Source organism: Thalassophryne amazonica, chromosome 22 (assembly GCF_902500255.1).
Source record: "Thalassophryne amazonica chromosome 22, fThaAma1.1, whole genome shotgun sequence".
NCBI lineage: Eukaryota > Metazoa > Chordata > Actinopteri > Batrachoidiformes > Batrachoididae > Thalassophryne > Thalassophryne amazonica.
In genome coordinates this window covers 34,097,295-34,117,760 of record NC_047124.1, presented here as the reverse complement: position 1 = coordinate 34,117,760, position 20,466 = coordinate 34,097,295, and the positions used below count along the sequence as shown (strand labels likewise).

At 42.2% G+C, this 20,466-nt stretch overlaps 1 protein-coding gene and 1 long non-coding RNA gene across 3 annotated transcripts in view; both read right to left on the bottom strand.

Annotated features, from left to right (window-relative positions):
* LOC117503795 (NLR family CARD domain-containing protein 3-like) overlaps nt 1–20,466 on the bottom strand; it is a 554,615-nt gene that overhangs the window by 44,375 nt on the left and 489,774 nt on the right. The gene's annotated exons all lie outside the window — the stretch shown is intronic.
* Nucleotides 4,989–10,128, bottom strand: LOC117503812. The gene is made up of 3 exons (XR_004558674.1): nt 9,979–10,128; nt 5,832–5,928; nt 4,989–4,998 (listed from the first exon to the last, which is right to left on the bottom strand). It is a non-coding gene; the product is annotated as an uncharacterized LOC117503812 (long non-coding RNA).

The following is a 20,466-nucleotide window of genomic DNA, read 5'->3' as shown; positions in this document are numbered from 1 at the left end:
GTCTTACAGACATAAAGACATGGATGACCTCTAATTTCCTGCTTTTAAACTCAGATAAAACTGAAGTTATTGTACTTGGCCCCACAAATCTTAGAAGCATGGTGTCTAACCAGATCTTTACTCTGGATGGCATTTCCCTGACCTCTAGTAATACTGTGAGGAATCTTGGAGTCATTTTTGATCAGGATATGTCATTCAAAGCGCATATTAAACAAATATGTAGGACTGCCTTTTTGCATTTACGCAATATCTCTAAAATCAGAAAGGTCTTGTCTCAGAGTGATGCTGAAAAACTAATTCATGTGTTTGTTTCCTCTAGGCTGGACTATTGTAATTCATTATTATCAGGTTGTCCTAAAAGTTCCCTAAAAAGCCTTCAGTTAATTCAAAATGCTGCAGCTAGAGTACTGACGGGGACTAGCAGGAGAGAGCATATCTCACCCGTGTTGGCCTCTCTTCGTTGGCTTCCTGTTAATTCTAGAATAGAATTTAAAATTCTTCTTCTTACTTATAAGGTTTTGAATAATCAGGTCCCATCTTATCTTAGGGACCTCGTAGTACCATATTACCCCATTAGAGCGCTTCGCTCTCAGACTGCAGGCTTACTTGTAGTTCCTAGGGTTTGTAAGAGTGGAATGGGAGGCAGAGCCTTCAGCTTTCAGGCTCCTCTCCTGTGGAACCAGCTCCCAATTCAGATCAGGGAGACAGATACCCTCTCTACTTTTAAGATTAGGCTTAAAACTTTCCTTTTCGCTAAGGCTTATAGTTAGGGCTGGATCAGGTGACCCTGGACTATCCCTTGGTTATGCTGCTTTAGACGTAGACTGTGGGGGGGGTTCCCATGATGCACTGTTTCTTTCTCTTTTTGCTCTGTATGCATCACTCCGCATTTAATCATTAGTGATCGATCTCTGCCCCCCTCCACAGCATGTCTTTTTCTTGGTTCTTTCCCTCAGCCCCAACCAGTCTCAGCAGAAGACTGCCCCTCCCTGAGCCTGGTTCTGCTGGAGGTTTCTTCCTGTTAAAAGGGAGTTTTTCCTTCCCACTGTAGCCAAGTGCTTGCTCACAGGGGGTCGTTTTGACCGTTGGGGTTTTTCATAATTATTGTATGGCCTTGCCTTACAATATAAAGCGCCTTGGGGCAACTGTTTGTTGTGATTTGGCGCTATATAAAAAAAAAGTTGATTGATTGATTGATTAAACAATTTCTCAGTTACTCACTTGTTGAAAGCCATTAAAAGCCGCCTGAATTCTACAAATGGTTTTCAACACGGAGGTGTTTTTCCTGTCGCGGCGCACACAGATTTGCCGAGTCGTCACGGAAACAACTCGGCGAATTTGCGCGTACGTCTTTCATTAAAAAAATGTCCTTAAACAGTGGAATGTCCGCATAAATTCCTCATGCCGGCCTCTTCTGAATCTTCTCTGTTCTCTCACGATGTCCTGGGTGAATTAAGCCTTAAATTAGGATGTTTTCAGATCGAAACAGGCCGACGACAGCGCCTGGAAGCGCTGCAGGACGTCCCGCTCCGTGGGAAGTCCTTACACCGACAGAAACACCCCATAATCTCTCATCAGCCGTTAAACTTTTCACAGAAAACCAGCTTAATTTCTCGAATAGTGTCCACTCGGATATTCCTCACAGGTCCAGAAAAAATTTTGATAAAGCAACGCGCGCCGTCTAGAGCAGCGTGTGAAACAACTCAAGGCCTGCCCACAGGGAAATGACGTCACCGACACGCGTGAAAAAAGTCACGCATGCGCACGAGGGTTCAAGCATGATTGGTGTAATCGCACGTCATTCAAATCCATATAGTTAAAAAAAAAAATAAAAGGGTCGGTTTATTATCTAAGAGACCTCGTATATACATCACCGACACACCACAAAGAGATTACCATCAGGTTTCACCCGATTATGAGCATTTTTAGATGCCTACAGCAACTATCTCAACCACTGACAACATATTGCAGCAGGAGTCCACAAAAGTATTTTAAAGGCCTGATGAAAGTGTAATATGTTATATTTAATAAGATATTTTTATGATGTGGTTTGACCAAAACAAATAGTCATTAAACTTAAATAAAACAGGGATGAAGTGGAGGTTTAAGAGTCACTAGGTGTTCACAGGTAACAGTTATTTCTATATTTATTTATGTTCATTGTTATCAGATTATTTTTGTCTGTTTCTCTAAAACTGTATTGTGGCAGTATTAGTTATTATTACTGTTATTGTTGTTGTTGCTATTATTATTATTATTATTATTATTATTATTATTATTATTATTGATATATATGATATATAAATAAAATAAATGAATGAAATATTACAATTTGTAATACATTTGACTCTTTTACAACAACAAACGCTGAGCCATGAATTATTATACAGAAAACAAATGTGCTGACAGCTGCAACAGCTTAATGCTAACTTCAACATTGAAAACGCCATAGACATGCTAACGTGTTAGCATCGGTCCCATTTTTAAGTTATAAAATACATCTATCAACTGTTTCAGAAGACCATAACAGATCAGATTAACATAAAAAGGTAAATGTTACTCACAGACAAATGCTCTTTGGGATTTTATTGGGGATTGTGTGTGTGTGTGTGTGTGTGTGTGTGTGTGTGTGTGTGTGTGTGTGTGTGTGTGTGTGTGTGTGTGTGTGTGTGTGTGTGTGTGTGTGTGTGTGTGTGTGTGTGTGTGTGTGTGTGTGTGTGTGTGTGTGAGAGAGTGAGTAGTGGTGAGGAAGGGACATGGAGGAGCCAGTTCCAAAAAGAGCACGATCAATTGCTTGGGAGCACTTTGATCTAATAAGCCCCAAAAAGGTCAAGTGCTTGATTTGTGCTCAAGAGCTGACGTACAGTAACAATATGTCTTCAATGCTGCGACACCTGAGGTCCAAACATCCTGAGACATCAATGGCTGCTGCTCCTGGAGCAGGAATCAGGCCACGTAACCTGTATTTTATTCTTTATCTAAGATTAAAACATACTCAAACAAAAATAGCTCAGCATGTCAGACTGTATTTCCATTAAAGGCAGACAAGCTGATTTGGATGAAGCACTGGTGGACTATGTTGTGGAAGATGCACAACCGTTCAAAATAGTGGAGAACAAAGCCTTCAGGACTTTACTACAAAGGTTTGACCCAACATATGCCCACCTCCAGAGGAGAAGACCGGCTCAAATACTGGGTGACACGAGTCGCAGTCTATCCCAATTTACAGAGAATGGCAAATATTTGTTGATGCAGCAACATCAGTGCCTTGCGAGCGGGTCTTCTCCAAAGCTGGAGAGGTAATGAAGCAGAAGAGGAGCCGATTAAACTTAAAATTATTCTTTTTTGAATAAAAATTGTTGAAAGTTGCACAATCACCGTCTCCTATCCCCTCTATTCTAATTTACAAATTACAGCAACATAAGCACCAGTTGCAGAAGCACGACTTTCTCACTTTTCCCGTCACATTTTATCCAAATATAGTTTGAGGAATGATAACACAAATCTACATGTCGTCTACAATAAAGGTTTTCATAACCATTATGTGTGCATCTGTAGGGACTATTTATTACATTAACAAAGACACAATAATACATATGACATTTTTTTTATTATTCAAGAACAAACCACATCAGTCATGAATTAATGCAAACATTTGTCAGGGCACTCGCTCAAGGTAATTCTCAAAGCAATCCAGCAGATGTCACCCTTCAAACTGTATCAAACGTGTCAAAGCAGTGTGTCGATTGTCAGCCAGTTGTGTTGCAGTGGTTCATTGGTTCATGAGGTTTCGAAATTGCCATCACTAACTCTGGGTTCCCTCCTCCAGCAGCCCATCTGATCCTTTGCAGCTCCTGAGTCTGCCCACCTGCAACCTTATCTCCAATCAAGCCACTGCAGTATTTAACCACTCCTCAGACATTCAGAATTTGCCAGATCTTTCAGTCTCCATTGTGGTACAGACATCTAGACTTTTATCTCTGAAATTATTTTTCATGGTTTGCATTTTTGGTGTTAATTTCCTGGACATCTGTTTATCTGTTTTCTCTGTGGCTCAGATCCTCCTCACCTGATTCAACAGAATTCTAGTTGCCATCTACCTTACTTCAGCCTTCAGCCGCCTGTTTGGTTCACTTATATTCAACTCTTTTGCCTGCCCTGCTCAGCTGTTCCTGTTTTTTTTTTCCTCTCATTTCAAATAAGGGTCAAAGTAAATCTGTGCCATCAGACTTTGAATTTTAATTTTTAAGGTTGAATGTTTTTAGCATCAAAATCAGAGTTTGAAGTAGAATTTCTAAGGTTGAATTTGTTTAGCATCAAATTATTCAGCCTCAAAAACTTCAACCAAAAAGAAATGAAAAAATCAACCTCCAAAAAATTCAGCCTAAAAAAAAAAAAATCAACCCCGAACAATTCAACCTCAAAAAATAGAAAAGCAGGGAGAAGCAATTGATCCCTGTCTCAGTCATCCAACGTCACAGATTTACTTCCGTAAACGTTAGATGACTGAGACAGGGATCAATTGCTTCTCCCTGCTTTTCTATTTTTTGAGGTTGAATTTTTATTTTTTTTTTTTTAGGTTTAATTTTTTGAGGTTGAATATTTTTAAGGCTGAATTTTTATTTTTATTTATTTATTTATATATATATATATATATATATATATATATATATATATATATATATATATATATATATATATATATATTGGTTGAGGATCTGCTGAACTAAACATAGCTGTGTCCATGGAATCACCAAACAAGGGTAGAACTATGATTGCTAGAAAAACAGCAGAAAAAAATCTTAAATTGTTGCAGATCTGCTCCCTGACCACGCCTTGTCCGGTTGAAACACTGCTGCGTACTGTTATGGAATTGGGAAGGGTACTGTTGTGAAGAATCTTTGAGCTGGACATGAATTATCAGCAATTGGTAACATTAACTCTCAGCTTGAAGATGTTCTGAGGCAGTCCACTTCCTTCATTTCTGTCTGCTGTGGACTTAAGAAAACTGATTCTATGTCTGAGATAAGGCTGCATGTTTGGTCTAAGAAAAACAGACAAGGTCATTTTTTTAGACCAAACTCTGCTCTTTGCCACCTACAACACAAGCATTCAGTGAAAATGTAAAGTGGGCACATTTCAAAGCAAAGCCTTGGAGAAATTTAGAGTTGAGAACTTTGGCTGGAAAAAGGAGATGACAAACAAAGCCCTCATTCTGTTGCTACACCTGAAGGTGTCAAATGCGCCCCAGACTACATTTTGAACTTGATTTACTGTGGTTACAAGAGCAAGAACCCTTGCAGTTCTACGAGGTGCACGTACAGATCCTATGGGACACCTTGCACCATATTTTGTGTGTGCTACAGCATTGGAAGCACTCACCTGTAAATTCTTCCATTAGATACTAATGAGATGTGTTTGGTTTTAGAACACATACAGTACTTGATATGTGGATTTGTTTCCAAACCTATTCAAATGAAAATGTTGTATTGGGAATGGAAGGGTTAAAAATTTATCACTGATCCTGTAAGGCAGCAGTTCTTGTTTTAATGTCTCACTTGCTCAGATAGTATCCTTAATTTTGTTTCAGTTTAACATTACACTTAAGTATACTCAGATATGATACGGCACTTGTTAATGATCTGGAATGGGTTAATATGGAAAAAAAAAATCACAAAAATCAGAACAGTCACTCGTCAGGGACACAAAGCTAGGTTCAAGTCCAGTAAAGCCGCACACACAGAGCTCTGATTGTGAATAATGACGGTGCAAAGATGTGAGGGCTGACCTCTGACCTGATCAACAGTCATCTTTTCAGATCCTGGTCTCACCTCTGATCTTTGATCTGGATCTCCTGGTCCCCACACAGACCGGTTTTCTGGGGTCCCTCCTCTGTGTCCTCACACTGATCCATTGCAGAGTCCACACCTTCACACAAACACAACATGCTGTCACACAGGATTTCCCAACATTCCACTGTGTCACATGATAAAACTCATCACTGCTGCATCTCAGCTGCAGATTGGTTTTGTTTAGTTTTTGTTAATACAGTGTGATTATATATAAAATTTCTTGCAGTTGCATCATTCATGGTACATCCAGGAAGTTTCAGGGGAAAATGCAGAAACATTTTTTTTTTTTTTTAACTCAGTGGTTTGGAAATATACAACAACGAGGTAATTGGTGTCATAACTGCACCTCCTGGAAGATTTATGGGCAGATGTGGGTGGTACACCGGTACCAGAGTTATCAACGCTGTGATAGTGCATCACCATAAGGATTACATCAACATGATGGAAAATCTGTTTTTTCCCTGGAATCATGCAAATTCCCACCGGGCGAGAAATGTTAAAGATAGCAGATAAAATAATGACTGATATCTCAAATATCCATGAATTTGGAGTTCAGTGATTACAGTGTGACTGTGATCAGCACTGCAGAGCTGAGGCTGATGATCACAGCCGGACACGGAGGTGGTCTGTGCACACAGAAATCATGTTTGTTTTTCCATATGCGGAGCACCACATGAATCAAAACACTTGATCCTACATGATCCTCACTGTGCAGGATCACACTGACTTTATTCAAGGAAGGAAAGACTTTTAATAACTATGTTATGTTGTTCACAGATGCAGTCTGCCATGCTTAAAGGTTCTGAATGCCTCCAGGACCCTGAGACGAGCAAGGAAGATTGTGGTCAATCCCTCCCACCCAGGACACAGACTTTTAGTCACCCTGCTCTCTGGAAGACGGCTGAGGTCCATCAGCACCAAAACCTTAACACACAAAACAGCTTCTTTCCTTCCACAGCTGGACTCATAAATAATGTCAGAGTCCCGACTTAATCTGCCTCCGTCCCTCAGGACCATAAAGTACAGACTGGAAGGTTCTGTACATCTGTCCACCACTCACCTGTTTTCACACTGTCCCATTCCATTACGTTATATTCATTTAAGACTGAATATAGTTTTGCCTATTTGACTCTTTCACTTCTTACAGAAGTGCTTTTTCTTTCCTTTTCTTATTGTTTATGCACCAATAACATCAGATCAAATTCCTTGTATGTGCAAACTTACTTTGCAATAAATTTTATTCTGATTCTGATGTAAATTGCTCAATATATGAGACAGATATTCTTTATCAAAACAGTCCGATAAGTGTTTAGTCATTAAAAGAGAATTTTTTTCACAAAAATGAGAAGATTGTTTATTCACATTTTTCTCTTAAATCCTGTAACCTAAAGTGAGGAACAGATTTAAAAACCTGATGTCCCTGACAAACATAAAATCAGTAAGAAACAACATCCAACAGGCACAAGAACAGCAACAGAGCAACAACGCTGTTTACATTTGTAACAGGAGACGCACACGTCAGTAGCTGCTCAGCAAGTTAATCCTGTTAAACTAAACACCTTCACGTCCACAACATGATCACTGCCCCCAAACCCACAGCAATTCTGACTTTCACTTTGACTTCTATGTCACTGCAGACAGTATGAACCAACGATATTTCATGTTTTGAGTGAACAACTTTAATATACATCCATTCCTGTATTTAAGGCCTATAACACATTCCAAACAGTTGGAACAGGGGCTCTATAAGGATAATAATGATGCACCAAAAAAAAACAAAAAAAAAAACACAGAGAAAAAGTTTGAGAAATGCCAGTGGTGCACCTTTTGCACATCATGAAGATCATCATGAAAGTAGCTGGGACACATGTAGACTTGGACAAGTAGCAACACAGCACAAGCAACAGGTGAAGGCAGCAGGATGGGGAAAGACATCATAAGCATCAGTGGAACACTTTGGACCAAGTGAACGGGAAGTACAACTTGCAGCTGGAGAAACCTTTATTTAAATATTTTATATCTTAAATATTTATTTAATGAACCTTTATTTACTCTCAAAGAGACAACGGCAGCCACAGAGAAGAAGTGACTGATGTCAGAAAGAGCAGCAGGAGCTTGAATAAAATGAACCTCAATAAACAAGAGAGGAACTCAAGCAAGATACTTTTCCAAGCACATGAAGTGAATATTTACACATCCAAAGAAGATGCAGGTGAACACGTCAAAAATTAATTCTACACAACACAATCCTGTGGTCTGAGGTTAAAACTGGGATTATGAAAGAGGAGATACTGTGTGGGATTACTGAATGACAATGGAGAAAATCTTTGCAAGATGGTGAAATGAATGAGGTCATAATAACAGGAACACTGATCCCAAAAAAAAGACAGAAAGGAAGGTGAAGAACCAGACAGATGTTCAAAATGGAAAACTGTTCAGAAATTCAGTGAAAGGCACAATAGTCCACAGATCCACAGACATCATCAGGGATCACTATCTTGTATGTACAATGATCAAGCTGAGACTGAGGAAGCTGCCAAAGAAAAAGAAAAATGAGAGTCTGTTAGGTTCCAGGGGAGGTGATGATCTAGTGGTTAAGGTGTTGAGCTTGAGTCCAGAAGATCATGGGTTCAAATCCCCGCCTGATTGGAAAATCACTAAGGGCCCTTGGACAAGGCCTTTAATCCCATATTGCTCCCAGTGTGTGGTGAGCACCTTGTATGGCAGCACCCTGACATCGGGGTAATGTGAGGCATAATTGTAAAGCACTTTGAGCGTCTGATGCAGATGGAAAAGTGCTATATAAATGCAGTCCATTTACCATTTATTATTTTCTGCTTGTTGTCTCTGTCAGCTGTCATGTCTGTGATTGTGTGTGCATGGGCTGGATGTTTGTGCTCTGTCATTTGAGTGTATGTGGGATGGAGTCTTGTGATTGTGTGGCTTGTGCGTTCCTGCTTGTCACCGTGGTCCATTCTGCTCGGGTCTGCTGCATGTGTACCCTTGCCCTTATTGGTCCTCCATCGTCTGACAGGATTCTCTTCTGGTCTAGTCACTCTCCCCAGTATTCAGGTCTCTTTATTGTGTTCTATTGTCTTTTGGTGTTTTGTGATCATTTCTATGGAGTGCATTTTTACTCTATTTTTACATTCTTTTCTCTACCGCTTTTAGTTATGTAGAAATGTTTTCTTGCTTGGTATCTTCAATGGAAAAAAAAGTGTTGTGACACAGAATGGCAAGATTACCATGTGGTAAATCCTTTAGCATCCCAACATTTTTGGAATGTGTTGTAAGCATGAAATGCAGGAATGGATGGACACAAAGAAATGAAGCTGACCAGGAAAACATAATAATAATATCTTGAAATACTTTGAGTTGATAGTCTGCAGTGAAATAACAGCAAATGTAAGAGTCACTTTGTTTTAACTTACTTTTCTCTGACTGTACTAACTTTCTGACTTGGGTTGTAATTTTGTTCATTAAACAGTATAATGCCGGAGAAAACTGTAACGACATATAAGAAATTCTTCATAACAGAAAACATTAGCTTTTTCTAAAACCAAACATTTCATGTAAATCCTCAAACATTATACATATTTCTTTACCATGTGACCAACAGTCAAAACAGAACATTTGCAATATATATAACTGTGATTGGTGAGAAGTTTTCTTGTGTTATGTCGGGCTGAACACAGCCAATGTAAAAACTGTCGTCTTACTTCACTCTGTGGACACGCCCACTGTATGAGAGACCTAAAACCAACAGCTGCCTCCTCAGACAGGAAAAGCTTCAGATGAAGATTTAAAAATATCAGTTTTAAACCTGCTAACCACCACACTTCATTCTACAACATCTCGCTGGAACAAATGGAGGGAGACCAGAAGAGTGTTCTGATTGGAGAGCAGTGAAACCTGTATGAAAATATCCATCTACATGTCTGATTTCCTGAACAAACACCATCACTGCCTGATTCATTCAGTTAATAACAACCTGTGATCTGCTGGTTGAACCTCTTCCACCATCACACTCATATCCACAGGAACAATTCAAAATACCACCACGATCAGAGGAAACAAACTACAAATATACACTTTATGACATCTGAAAGTAAAAGAAAATATTTACCTGATTATCAGTGGACAACAGAAGAGACAAAAACACAGACAACAGTCCAAAAGAGAATTAAGCAAAAGAACCTCTCAGGTAAACCTCCACCTCAAACCCAGGAACCAAAGTGAGACACAGAGAGAAAGATTTACAGTAAAAAACATGACGTCCCTGACAAACCTGTCAAACCAGGTGGAGACAAAGGTCAACAATCAGACACACACACACACACACACACACACACACACAAGAACCACAGCCTTTAAATTCCAGGACGTGATCAAAACACAATGTGCAAATTCCATTTGCAGTTTGCTCCACAACATCACAGTCTGAACAGTCTGTTTCCATGTGTGAGTGTTTGTGGAAATAAAGCCTGATGGTGTGTGTGGTTTTCTTTCAGGACCTGGGAGAGGATCCTCAGGATGTTGTCAGACTCTGAGGTCTGTGCCGGTCTGAGCTGGATGAACCGATCCGAAATGAGAAGATCTCCAAGTTTTTGACTGCTCACAAGCACCACCAGACATTCCAGCAACGCTGAGAAAAGCTGAAAAAGCTGAAAAGTGATTTCAGAATCATCAAGGACCACAATGGCCAGAGTGTGTCAGACCGTAAGGGCTGGAAATGGTTCAACCACAGGATCGCCATTTACAGAAATGAAGGAATGAATGTACACAAAGAAATTAAGTTGACCAGAAAAAACAAAAAAATTCTGTGATTTAATGAAATCACATTAAATGTAAGAATCACTTTGTTTTAATTTGCATTTCTCTGACTGTACCAACTTCTGACTTGGGTTCTATTTTTATTCATTAAAAAGTACAATGTCAGAGTAAACTGTAACGACATAAGAATTTTTTTTCAAAACAGAAAACATTAACGTTTTCTAAAACCAAACATTTCATGTAAATACTCGGAAATTAAACATATTTATTTACCATGTGAACAACAGTCAAAACAGAACATTTGCAATATATATTATTGTGACTGGTGAGACGTTTTCTTGTAGTATTTCGGGCTGAACACAACCAGTGTAAAAACCATCAACGTCCTTCACTCTTTGAAGTATGATGATGGTGAAGTATGATGATGGTGATGATGAAAAAACAAAAACAGGAAGAGCATCAGTGGAAGATTTAAAAATATCAGTTTTAAACCTGCTCAGACTCACCAACACCTCACTGGAAGAAGTGCAGGGAGACCAGACAAGTTCATCCAGTTTTCCAGGACGTGATCAGAACACATTGTGTAAATTCCTTTTCAGCTTCACTGTCAAAGTGTGCAGTTTGTTACACAACATCACAGTCTGAACAGTCTGTTTCCATGTGTGAGTGTGTTTGTGGAAATAAAGCCTGACGGTGTGTGTGTGGTTTTCCTTCAGGATCTGGGAGAGGATCCTCAGGATGCTGCCAGACTCTGAGGTCTGTGCCCGTCTGCTGCCAACGTGCTGCTCCACAGCACACAGTGAAGGCTATCTAACACAACATCAATCCCGCTTGTGCGTATACTTTCATGAATTTTAAAGCTGGTGTGAGCACGTCATGATGACACTCATGTGATCATCACCTGGTGTGAATGAGAACTCCTCCCTTTAAGGCGGAGCTTCCAGAGCACCAGCACACTGATTCTGAGTCTGATGCTCTGTTCCGTGTTCTCATATGTACCACTTTTTTTCTACTCAGTGTATGTGGAGGTCAAAGGTCATTTTAAAGGCCATTTCTGTTTTTGACTTTGTTGTTAAGAGTCAAAGACACAGTGTTATTTTTGTGGATATTTTTAACACTCAAATATGCTGCAGCTATCTTCTGCAGCTTTTAGGGTCGAGAATCTTCACAGATAAAGGGGAGAAGACCACACAGTTCTGAAAGAATCATTTCTCTCAGGTAGCACAGTTAGAGAGATGGGACACGCCCACTGAGACTGTCTGCACTCTTTAAGACACCCCCAAACATTCTGTGGCAGACAGATGGGCAGTCTTTTCCTCTCTGACAGGAGAGACTATTTTTATTTATTTTATTTCATTTATATAGTACCATAGTCCCTGACTGTCTCTCACTTACTCTCACACACGGGTGTTTCAGAGCTGTGAAACACTAACAAATACTGTAGTAAAGTCAGGAAGCATATTAATTTTTTTTTATGATTGCTTAATCATGATTTTGAAAATAGGGCTCGAAATTTCAAAACACTACACACAATTAGCACAACCACCCCCACAATATGCAGAACACCTCAGATCCTGTGCAAAATGAAACACTCTTGTAAAAACTATATATCCATTTATATAAACCATATCATGTTACCATATGAAACACATTTCATAAGGCTCAATTCTGTTTGAACCAGTTACACACTGCTGTTTAACTTAAAACACCTTGAGCAATTCTACCTCTCAGTGATTAGATTACTGTCAGCAAAGTACACAGATAAAGTACAAATGTACACAACATGGTCAATTCACCAAACACTATTGAAGACTATTGAAAATATGATTTATTTCTCTTCATATAACCAAAATGAGTCAACAAAGACAATCACAAGGAAACATGTAACACTGTAAGACCAGAAAATAGACAAGTAAAAATACTGTACTACCAGTACAGGTTAAAAAATGTAAAGTAAAAGAAGAAAACAAGAAGAAGTATGAATTAAAATAAATTAAATATGACACATCTCTTCGCCTGCTGGATCTGACCAGAGAATTTCATCAACATCGCAGGCAACGTTCTCATTGGCAAGACAACGTGGGAAGAACAGTCTTGAATGACGGATCCGTCCTTGCACAGTTGTGGGTTCGATTTGGTCATAAGCCTCTTCCATGGCATGAATGAGGGGCACCTGAGCCTAACATCATAAACCATCCACTGCCGTGTCAAGAAAAAACTCTTCGATGGGGTTTAGAAATGGAGACTATGGTGGAAGCTACAGTACTGTAAACTGTGGATGGTGCTGAAGCCAGTTCTGCACCAGAGCAGAGCTGCGGAATGACACATTGTCCCAGATGTGTTGCATCTGGTGCATTGAGTTAATTACGGTGACGAGGTTGTGCAATCGGTCCAACAATGTGAGAATTGTATTTGTATTTTGGCATAATGGTGAAGGACCCCATTCTGTAAAATGGCAGCACAAAGGGTGATGTTACCCCCCACGTTGCCCTGGGACATTAATTATTGCCCTGTGGCCAGTGATATTTCTGTCTCTTCTTCGTGCTTGTATGGATTCATGCAGGATTTCCTCAGCATCCATCTGTAAAACGCTCTGAAATACAATGAAAGACAAGATTGTGTAGTTCAGCATAGGTCTAGTATACAGTAAATTTACATTTACAAATGGTTATATGTGCAGTCTGTAACATCACAAAGCTCAAGTGAACAATACATACCTCCACGTACTGCAGCTGTGTGGTCCTCTCTGAACTCTGCTCAAAATGCACTTGATAAAGTTGTTTCATTTGAACTTTGTCCTTTCAGGATGTGTGCTCGTGTTGTCAGAGACCTGATGGACATTATTGAAAATGGCATTGTCATTAGTAGTGTTAGCTTGAAGTTCTCTGAGCCTGATGACATTAGTCATTACAACCATGTCATTCTCAGCCCTCAAGCCTATATTGAAAAAAAAAAACAACACATGTAAGCTAATGTAAAATGACACAGGGAGGGCTACCAAAAGTGCTGATATGGTGTGTGTATAACACAGTAAGGTTAGTACTGTAACTGCTGACAGATTTTTTTTGTTTTTAACCTGTTTTTTGTTGAAATGTCCTCACTGTAAATCTGCTAAGATTTGGCTGAACTCTTAGTCCAGTGTCCCTCAGCGTCAATCCATGGTTGATGACATGATCAACTCGTGTTGCACAAATTTCATTGGACAAATTTGGTCCGCTTCTTCTTTGAGAATGTTCTCCTCCTGTTTCAGGTCTTCATCTTCCTAAAGCTCCTACTCGTCCTCCATGGATTCCCTCTCTTATCCTCACTCTTCTTCCTCTGATTTCTTCCATTTTGGTTGAAAGCAAGTGAAGACACCTGCTGCATTTTTGTAGTGCTCAATCCTGATAAATGTGTCTACAAGAAAGCAATCAGGTGTTTGCACACCTGATGTGTGTGTTTAATCATCTGGCTCATGGGTGTGGTGATTTGACAGTCAGTGCTTAGGAACTGCAAGAAAGAGACATCATGATATACTTCTGTGTATGCAAGTGTGTTTAGTGTTTCACAAATCTCTGTGTGTATTGTTCTGCAAAAAGTCTGAGGCTGACTTTGTGTTTGTAGTGGTGAAAATCTGGTCCAACATTTTGCTCCTTGAGTGTAAGGTGTTGGTCATTATGTAATTCTTTTGTTTTTAGTGTTCATGCAGTCATAAAAACTGTAAAAGCAGACTCAGGAGCTCACATGTCCACAGGAGGCTCTCATGTTGATGATGCTGAGAAGGACGTCCTTGCATGCACCTGGACACAGATACTGTGATCAGCAGAGCTGCACAGAAGACTGAGCTGCTCACTAAACTGTTCATCAAGTGAGGTAAGACAACTTTAGAGGTACACTATTATTATTTTTATTATTATTATCCAACCATCTCTGACTGAAGATACTGTGATGTGACTCAATCATTATGTCCTCTCTCTGACTTGTTTGACGTGTTGTTCTCCCTCTTTTTGTTGCTTTTTAAAGGCCAGACAGCATTTTTTGATCCAGTGAGTATTAAAATAAACAATGTCAAAGACTTTTCTTCTTTGAGGGGTGATCCCATTTATTGGAACATGGTGAATATTTACAAAACAGTAAACACCTGTTGTGCTGCTTAAAACCATGTCAACAGAACCTAAATATTGCACCCTTATTGCCACAGTGACCCATTTACAGAATACTAAAAATCTCTCTGTTCCCCTCCTGTTTATAAAAATTATGTTTAAAACAGGCAGTTCATCAAGGGTCAGTCAGCATTTTATTTCACTCTGTGAGTGTTGTTGTGAGTTAGTATATTAAGTACTGGGTTGTTAATTTACAATTTCTAATTGCTTAAATAATGGTTTCTGTCTTTCACAGGCTGAGGAGCGCTTTATATTTGTTCCAGTGTGTGTTTTGAGGGATCTACAGTTGTCTTCCTTGCTGTCAGTGTCCTGATCTTGTTGTGTGTTGGGGGGTGTGGCTGGACATTTTGGTGTTCTTTTCTTTTCTTTGCTCTCCAGGTGACATGAAAACTGATTTGTCCGTGGGAAGGTGCTGGCTGAAGAGTCCTTCACCCTCATCAACATCCTGTGCAGCACCTGTGAATGGTGCTCACGTGCAACCTTAAAGACTTTCAGCTGAAGCAGATAATTGGATGGCGTTCTGCATTTAAGTCATGTGTGATTCAAGCAGAACTGCCGGGAACTCGACCTTGTGATGTTCGTTTGTGAGATGCTGAGGACCGCGCCTGGGTTTGACACATCGAGCCCGTGAAGGAGGAAGGGTGAGGGACACATGCTGTCAGCACACATCAGAGGTGATTAAGTGTTTGACTAATTGTTGATAGTAACTTGGTATTTTGTTACGCAGTATATTTGAATTGTGATAAGAATGGTGCAGCTTGCGTGCGGACAAGTGATCCTCCACCTGTTGTGAGAAGCTGCTCATTTGCATAAAGCTCAAAATACAGACCTGAATGTGTTGCTGATAGTGTGTGTCTTTTGAAGGATATTAGTTGTAACTGCTGACTTACCTCACCTCTTCTATCCTTCACAGAGAGTCGGTTTGTCGTGTCCACCTGGGGGGTGGTTGGCGGTAATAGTGGGTCCAGGAGCGCCGGAATTCGATCCTTTTGGGCGCTGGAGAGCGTGCCAGCCTTCACTCCTCCAGAAGGACGCTATTTCAGTTTTTACACTTTATTATGCACCAGCGGGTGAATTAAATAAATTGTTTTTGTTATTGGAACCGCTTTCTGGTTATTTTTAGCGCTGGGTTCCGTCTGACGCAGGTCCGCTCCTCAACCCGCGTCGACACATAACAGTAGTTCCCGGCCATTCCATAATGGACCCAGCGGCAGAGGCGGTTCCTTTTGCCGAAAAAGTTCACTTGGAGAAAATATGGGAGCAATTACAGCATCTGGCAAACCAAATTAAACAAACAGACGCCCGTGTTACGGAGCTTGCAGCGCAAGCCGTTCCGCTTCCTGCTGCTCCAGCTGCGGCACCATCGATACCGGTGCAGATAACTCCGTCACCCAGAGATTCGGCGTCCGAACCGATTATTTGTCATCCGGAGCCTTATGCGGGAGATGTCGAAGCCTGTGCTTCGTTTTTGATGCAATGTTCTCTGGTTTTTGCTCAGCGACCAGCTTCCTTCTCTTCTGATGGGAGCCGTGTTTCATATGTGACAAATTTGCTCCGAGGTGACGCCTTAGCTTGGGTCACAGCGTTGTGGAGTAACAACTCGCCATTGTTAGGATCCTTTAAGGATTTCTCCCGGGAGTTCCGACTGGTTTTTGACCATCCGGTGAAAACGAATACCGTTGCTCAACGGTTGCTGAATCTCAGGCAGGGGAGGCGGAGTGCGGCGGAGTATTCCGTGGGCTTCCGGATTTTTTCTGCTCAGTCAGGTTGGAACGCCGCAGCTTTACGAGGAGTGTTTGTAGATGGGTTAAATGAGTCATTAAAAGATGAGCTGGCAGTCCGTGACGAGCCAAACGATTTAGATGAGCTAATATCATTGGTGATTCGTCTAGATGATCGGATGAAGGAGCGTGGACGCGAGAGAGGGCGGCCATCAGAGCGGGTTTTTTCGTCTCGGGGCTTTTCCCGACACAGATCTGGGCCGCCTCTTCTTCGCCCCACTGAGGCTCCTCCGACGGGACCTCTGGCTCCTCTTGCTGACGAGCCCATGCAGCTCGGACGAGCGGAGGTTACTGTATTGCCCCGACATATAAGCGTCAAGAAAAATAATGGTGACGTATCTCCAGGTGTTCTGGGACAGGCAAAATAACACAAAAAAAAAAAAAAAAAAAAAAAAAATCTGGTATGGGTTAATGTTTTGTTTTCTTTAAAAGGGGTTATAATTTGTTTGGGGAGTCAGAGGCGTGTCTGGTGGAGTGAATGTTAGGTGGTTAGAAGCCCGTCTGGGCTCACTTGATTGTTATTTTTTATGTGTTTTTAGGTATTTTCTGTTTGGGTTGTTGGGTCATTTTATTTTGTTGTTTTTTTTATTTCCCTACATCCCTAACCCCAACCTCACTTGCCCCAAGACCGTTTGTCTTGTGGGTTGTGGGGTGGTGCAGGTTGGTCATGCTGAGCATTCTCAGAAGACCTCTGCACCTGGGGGGGGGGGGGGGGGGGTGTTAGGGGCGTTTTTCTTGGTTTGGTTAGGGCCCGGTTCCACTCCAGCCTCGGTGAGCCTTTGTACCGTTTGTCATTGGTGTTGCCGGGGTGTGGTGCAGCGGAGACATACCTCAGTCGGAGGGGTGGGCCGATCTGTTGCTGTTTGCCATTTCGGTAGTTCCACCCCTCCCGAGAGGCTGGGGTATGGTCGAGTTGGGGCACCGGACGTATTTCCGGTTCTCCGCTGTGCCTTGGGGTTGGGGCTGGATTAGTTTTTCCTGTTCCCTTCCCCGGCCTAATGTTTTGAGCCGTTCGCCAAAATTGAGCCGCCGAGGGGCTCTGGGAGGGACCTGGGGTCTTTCGGGGTGCTGGGGAGGGTAACAGGGTTTACGGTCGTTTTATATCCCCCGGGGTTGTTTCTGGTAGTCCTCCGGGGGTTGGACTTTGATTTTGTTTTGTTTCCTTCCGGGTTCCACCTCCAGGGTTGATGGGACGGTCCTCTGGGGGGGAACTGGCTTGGGGCCAACTAGCCAAGTGTGGCCAGGTCTGGGGTTCCGGGGTTGTGGGGAGGGTACCTCCTGGGGTTGATGGTACGGTCCTCTGGGGGGCGCCGTTTGCTCCATGTACACCTGGGGACCTTTGTGTGGATTCTGGTTCTGGCTGTTCCTCCTGGAACTGGCGGTAAAGGCCTTCTGGGGGGGGGGTTGGGCTCTGCAGGTCATTCTGGGGGGGTTGTTTATTATTTTTCTTTTATGCATTTATGTTTGTATTGTGTTTGTGGGGCTGTGTTGGGTTTTTGCGTTTGGGAGTTTTTCTTTTCTTCCTGGAGTTAGATGGGATGGTCCCCTGGGGAGGTTTTGGGTGGGTTTTGTGTTTTTTATTGTATGTTGGATTGTTCTGGAGACTGTTTTGGGGTTTTTGTTGATGCCAGCCGGCCTTCCAGCTGCGGTGCCCTGTCCTGCTGTCTGTGGTGGACCTTAGGAGCGTGGTGCTGTCTGCTTCCTGACGAGGACCCCGGAGGGAGGTGCTGTTCTCGGGCCGAGTCTGTTCGGTCGCCGGGAGGCTTCCCGTTAAAGGGGGGGGGGGGGGTACTGTTGTGTGTTGGGGGGTGTGGCTGGACATTTTGGTGTTCTTTTCTTTTCTTTGCTCTCCAGGTGACATGAAAACTGATTTGTCCGTGGGAAGGTGCTGGCTGAAGAGTCCTTCACCCTCATCAACATCATGTGCAGCACCTGTGAATGGTGCTCATGTGCAGCCTTAAAGACTTTCAGCTGAAGCAGATAATTGGATGGCGTTCTGCATTTAAGTCATGTGTGATTCAAGCAGAACTGCCGGGAATTCGACCTTGTGATGTTCGTTTGTGAGACGCTGAGGACCGCGCCTGGGTTTGACACATCGAGCCCGTGAAGGAGGAAGGGTGAGGGACACATGCTGTCAGCACACATCAGAGGTGATTAAGTGTTTGACTAATTGTTGATAGTAACTTGGTATTTTGTTACGCAGTATATTTGAATTGTGATAAGAATGGTGCAGCTTGCTTCTCACTGCTGTGACGTGCGGACAAGTGATCCACCTGTTGTGAGAAGCTGCTCATTTGCATAAAGCTCAAAATACAGACCTGAATGTGTTGCTGATAGTGTGTGTCTTTTGAAGGATATTAGTTGTAACTGCTGACTTACCTCACCTCTTCTATCCTTCGCAGAGAGTCGGTTTGTCGTGTCCACCTGGGGGGTGGTTGGCGGTAATAGTGAGTCCAGGAGTGCCGGGCTTCGATCCTTTTGGGCGCTGGAGAGCGTGCCAGCCTTCACTCCTCCAGAAGGACGCTATTTCAGTTTTTACACTTTATTATGCACCAGCGGGTGAATTAAATAAATTGTTTTTGTTATTGGAACCGCTTTCTGGTTATTTTTAGCGCTGGGTTCCATCTGACGCAGGTCCGCTCCTCAACCCGCGTCGACACATAACAGATCCTCCATGTAATGTGGAGTTGCGTCAGGAAGGACATCCGGTGTAAAATTTGTGCCAAGTCAACATGCAGATCCACCTTGGATTTGCTGTGGCGACACCGAGTACAAAACAAGGGAGCAGCCGAAGGGACTTACTTACTATATTTTCCTTTCTCTGTATTTTGGGGCGATGCAGTTCTGCCCTCTAGTGACCATTCGATGAGCAACTTCAGAATCAGCTTTCTTGTTTTTTTTGCACATAAAAGGAATTTGACTCCAGTTCCACTTCCTCACAGTGTTAACATAAAGTAGACTTAAACGGGACAAGGACGAGGTGTGGAATAAAAATAAATCAAGTGACTGCAGTTTGGATCATACAATATGATGACACGGTTTATTGCTTATAACCCCTCATTTTTTTAAAGAAAAATTGCACTTTCTTTTTGACACCACTAAAAAAAAAAAACCTGCTGAGACAAAACAAACAAAACAAGGCTGAAAACCTGGTTTAACCAAGATCCTCAATGAAAGCAAAAACATAAACCAAGATGTTGTGAATGTGCCGTGACACGGACCGACCCACAACAGGGGGCGTTAATGAACGGACAATGGATAAGCCAAAAGTAACAATTTAATGTTGTGAATCGCACAACGATGTACAGACAATAACAATGTGGTGACTGTCAATCATACACCAGGTGACGTGTGGGCAGGTTCGAAGATAGAAGACGCCTGGCGAGAGAAGAGCCGGATCCCACACAGCTTCCACCACCAACGGAGCTGAAGAGCACCGGAGCCGCCAAGCCCTGCGCCCCAGGTGGCCGCTGTCTTCAGCAGTCAGACCTGGTACTGCTGGCAGAGAACAGAGACAGTCCTGATGAGTGTGAGTTTGCACACTCAGTAATCCCACAGTCTGTATACAATTAGGAGGGAGAACCTCCACCTCCAGCAACAATTTCACCCGTGCAGCTCCTGTTGGTCTCTTTCCTGGATGGAGTGAGAGGCGAAGAACGTCGTCCTCTCACTGTCCGCCAATCCAGCCTCCGACAGAGCCCGCAGGAACACGGCTGCACACAGAACAATGTTTTGGACAACAATAATTACAGCAGAGAAGGTTACCTGAATGGTAGCTGATTTCTCGGCGGGGAGGTGGAGTTGCAGTCCGGCCTTTATGGTGGTGGTGATGAGTAGTGGATGAGTGATAGCTGGTACGGATGATGAGTGACAGCTGTCACTCCTGGTCGCTCCGACGCCCTCTCGTGCTTGAAGCCC